The sequence below is a fragment of the Anticarsia gemmatalis genome, chromosome W, assembly GCF_050436995.1.
Source record: "Anticarsia gemmatalis isolate Benzon Research Colony breed Stoneville strain chromosome W, ilAntGemm2 primary, whole genome shotgun sequence".
Classification (NCBI taxonomy): domain Eukaryota; kingdom Metazoa; phylum Arthropoda; class Insecta; order Lepidoptera; family Erebidae; genus Anticarsia; species Anticarsia gemmatalis.
The window spans coordinates 10,572,587-10,577,509 of NC_134775.1; positions in this window are offsets into that span (position 1 = coordinate 10,572,587).

Below are 4,923 nucleotides of genomic sequence, written 5' to 3' on the forward strand. Positions count from 1 at the left end.
ACGGGCACAAAAGCCTCAATAAAGACTTCTCCCCCTAGTTTAAGGGCGTCTGCCTTAATTCCGTCTGGCCCTGGGGCCTTTTTGTTTTTGAATTTCTTCAATGCAAGTTGCACTTCTTCTTTTGACGTGGTGTCCAATGCCTGGAACGGGGAACGTCTTTTCAGTCCCCTCATCGTTTTCCGATATTCTGGTTTCTTTAACTATGGCTGTATCAGTGAGTTGGTCGATTGTTTCCATTTCTGTGTTACATCCCTTGATGGTTGGTAGTTTAACGATGGGTTTCTTGATATTTCGTTGAATCCGCCACATTTGCGTTCTATTATCCCGTGAATCTTGGAGTTTATTGAGCCAGCCTTTTTCGGTATATTCTTTTAGGGCATTTTCGGCTGCTCTCTTAGCGTGATTGTAAAGAGTACGTATTTCCCGTTGTAGTCCAGCGTTGCAGTGTCTTGTTTGCCATACTAATTGTTTAAGTTTGTTTCTTAAGTCTATCGCTTCGTTGATTTTCTTCGGCAGTTGTTCCTGCCTAGTTCATTATTTTAGGGGTGCGTGAGTATTCAGGGCTGCCACGATTGCCTTCTTAATTACTTCGATATTCTCATCGCAGTCAGCGTCAGTTGTGATTTTATTGTGAAGGTCGCTAAGACCTTCCCATATTGTCTGTTGGTATGCCGCTCTGAATTTCTCATCCTCATACATTTTCTTTGTGTTACGGGAAAGGTGTTCTTCTATATCATGATCAACCTTTACCGTTAGCAGCCAAGGGAGGTGATCTGATCCAACGCTCTCTAACTGTTTGGCCTGTGCTTTTAGCTGTTGATGTGTTATTATAGCCAGATCCAGAATGGTGTTACCTTGGCTGAATGGTCTAGATGGTGTATTGGCGTGTTTCAGCGAAAGCAGAGTCCATCTATAGTTGCTTTTTTATCAATGTTCCCCAGGCCGGAGTTCCTACTATGGCCTAGGGCTCGCATATGTAAGTTCATATCGCCGATAATAATGGATGGCTCGTCAGCTAGGGTCTCTTCCAGCTCTTCTCTGGCATGGTGCTGGTTCGGAATTTGGATATATATTCCTTTGATCTTAGTATATTCTCTAGTTGCGTGGTTTGTTAAAACTTTGATGCCCACGCCTTCTATCTTCTTAATTTCATCGTGCCAACCTGGGGTAACTTCTGTTTTGATCCATCTTAGTCCCCTCTGCACATACATAGCAGTAGCTAAGTGTTTTTCCAATGTGTGGGTAAGTTTATCGTACCCTTTTATACTTAGGTCACTACTTATATTTTGAGCCTTGACGTATCTGATTGTTTTAGACGTCAATTGGTATTTTCATCGTAAAGTTTGATATTTTTGACTACTTCATTCCGAAGAACGTTTTGAAATCTACGCTGAAAATATTTTCAATATCGTCGATCGAAAATTGTAAGTGTGCTGGAAAATGGCATTCGGATGTTAAAATTTTCGTGCAAATATTTTTTACGAATTTCGATGTGACTTAAAGAAACAGTCGTGTCCATATTTTTTATATTTTATAATTTTTATAGATTATAATTATTATTTTGGCGAAAAAGTCCGATCCCTTGAGAATTTTAAACGCAAATACATAGAGTTCTATCATGATTATTTTTCCCTCACCAATGAAATTCCTGTAGAACGTCCAAGGTCACCAGTTGTGTCCGGAAAAATTGATGCTTTGCGAAAATTAATTATGCATTTTCGTTTCTTGATGCATAAAAAGAATAACGAAATCCCAAACATTATTTCCATTCTTAGATATAAAATATTAGGTAACAACATTTCCCAGTAGAGGATTTTTTTCTAAATGAACCAATTTTTTTTTTACAACAATTAGATAAGGTCCTCGCGCCGATTAGCGCAAATAAATGCTTGAAAAATCTATCGTTTTGCTTCAAAATACATGTATCAAATTGTGATAGAACACGGATCTAAAATCTATGCGCATGAGCCGAAAAATAAACACCAGTCGACTTTATGGGTGCTTTAAGATGAACCAAATCCAGAAAAAGTTACTCGCGCTCGAAGCATTTCGAAACAAACGGTCCCTTGAATTTTTATAAAAACTTTATGACTGCACAACGTGTCTTTAGAAAAATTTAGAATGGTTAATTTTTATTTATTTACAACCAAAAATTTGCCTAAAGTCTGGTTTGAAATATGAAAAAACCACAAAATCCTACAGGTCGAGTTCTATAAAAACAATGTCAGCCTTAACGTATCTTGTTAAACAACTGGCTAATATGTGGACGAAAAAATCGAATGAATGAGTTTCTCGCCATACCGTTACAGTTTGACATCAAATGAATTTATTTTAATCAAAAACGTCAACAATAAATACCGTAAACATTAATTTTTCATCGGCTCAAGTAACAGGTTATGCTTTTAAACACCCTGTTTTTGAGGGGTCTTCGGGAAAGAAAAAAAAATATTAAAAAAATATTTCGATCGGATAAAAATCAATCTAGATCATGCATAAGAATACCCGAGAATACGATAAAGTAGTTTTCAGTCACATATTTACCGTTTTTCATAGTTAGGCTCAAAATATAAGTAGTGGCCCACGTATTATATTGTTGTGTCTCAAAATCAATCTTGCACTCGTTTATTATGACTATGCCTGGCCTATATTTCGTGACTAGTGCTTTTATTTACTTTTTTTTTTCTTTCTCCTTGGGCGTTTATGTGTAAGATTTTTAGGTTCTGTATTTTCTTTCTGTTCTGATTAGCCATTGAGTTGCAAATGCATTTTATTTATAGTGTCTATTAGCATCATCAATGTCTGATGCATTTGTGTCTGCATCTGAAATAGGCCTTCTAGTGTGAGATTGCCTGTTGCAGGTGGTACTGGTTCTGTTTGTGGTTGTGCTAATTCTTTTTGAGACAAAGTTGGGAATTGCCTTGTATTTGTGACATCTGAGTACCTAACTCTCAGTCTTATCACCGAGCGTTTCATTCTCTCCTCTCTTTTTGTTTACTTAGCCTTTGCTTGTTCCATTTGCTTAGCACTTTTTTAAAGACGGGGCAGTTGGCATTGTTCGCACCGTGATCTTCTCCTTTACAATTTCTGCAGACTTTTGTCGTGGTACGCTCAGGCGTGATTATGACTATCTGTGGCTCCTCTTGTTGTCCATAACAGGATTGTTTCGAGTGGTCAAATGCATAGCATTTCTTGCACTGTACAATGTGCTTAGGGTTTTCTCTTAATGGTTCAACTTTAATGGAGGGAGCGCATAAGAATTTTCTTTCTGAGGTTTTAAAATTCTCCAGGCGATCTCTTGATTTGTGTTTGCCATCAAAAATGGGTAGGTGTATTTTCCTTGGTCTTCCGAGTGGCTTGACAACTGTTGGTTTAATGTCGATGCAGTCTTCTATCTCACTGGCAATAGTGTCGGTAGGTTCTCCATAAGTTTCATTTTTAAGCACGATCTTCGTCGCTGGTTGTCTATCGGCCTTTGGTTTTGGTGCGATGACTTTGGTTATGCGGTAGGCTTCAATATCGGCGAGTAGGTTCACATGTGCTGTCGCGTTAACTAGATTAATCTTTATTTGGTTTCTTATAACGTTTAGAGTTGTTCTTTGCTACTGATTCTCGGATTTTCTTTAGTGTGTCTTGATCCTTAATTGCGTGTTCATCTCTAATTTTTTTTTTTTTTTTCTTTTAAAAAGACAACTCCCGCACTAAGAATTGCTCTTGTGTCGCGGGGACTTTTACAAACATACAAACAACGGACACAAAGCACAACCAGACCCGAAACAATTATTTGTGGATCGCACAAATAATTGCTCCGTGTGGGAATCGAACCCACGACCTCCCGATGCAGTGGTATCGGCGTGGTGACCTAAACCACTGCGCCACGGAGGCGCCTATTTAAACTAATAGTTATGTTAGGGATATGACTGTTTGTCTGCGTGGTCGTCGTGTATGAAACGGGAGTTTCTTTGTCAGCTGTGCCAGTACGCTGTCTTTTGGCTCCTCTAGTTACTGGCTGAAACGCCATTTGATTAGTTTGCGCAGCGGAGCTATCGGCGCTCGTTGGTTTTTGTATTTTAAACTTATCCGCGACAGGCGGTAGCGGAGTAGATGGTAGGTGTGCGACTTTCCACGTGTCTAGCGTTGTCTGTATTTTACCTACAATCGGCCGCGTAGACGAAGCTTGTTGGACGGTAGCTGGGTCCGGCCCGCCACTTCTCATTTCTAGTCTTGCTCCGTGTATCGCCAGCGGCGCTTGCCGTTGTAGCTGGTCACTATTCTCATCGCTGCTCGGGGTTCATTTTCTAGCAGTTAAGGGCAGTTGCTCACTTTGTGAAACAGGTTCAATAACTGCGCATTGATTTTTGCCGCACTTACAAATGAACCACTCCTCGGATGTGAGGTTCTCGGCGGGTACTGTTGTAAATTCTTTCTTTATTTTACAACTGATACACGGGCGTATATTTTTTACGCAGGTTTCTAGTTCAGCCGTATAAATTGTTACAGAAGACTCAATTTTTAAAGTGCTGTTATCATATTTCGGCTCTGCTTTAAGCGCAGCTTTGATAAGGAAGAATTTCAAACATTCTTCTTAGTGTTCATTTGATTTATACCCCATGTAGGAGTGTCCATCTAAAATGTATTTTCGCATTCCCAACATTGCACTATATTTTTATTAAAGTCAGGTAGATTTACTTTCACTAGTTTAACTTTGTCTTTAGCTGTTTCGCAGTCCAATACCGAGTTAAATGGGTACGTGTCCATATCACATTTGTTTACCGAAGTTTTATTATTGTTTTCCGCAAACATTTGTTTTGATTGTTAATAACACTGTTTTTGACACAATAATATTACTTACACTAATAACTACACATAACACAATGTCTATCGTTTTACCGGGGGTTACGAGACCCCCCGGCGTTTTATAACTGC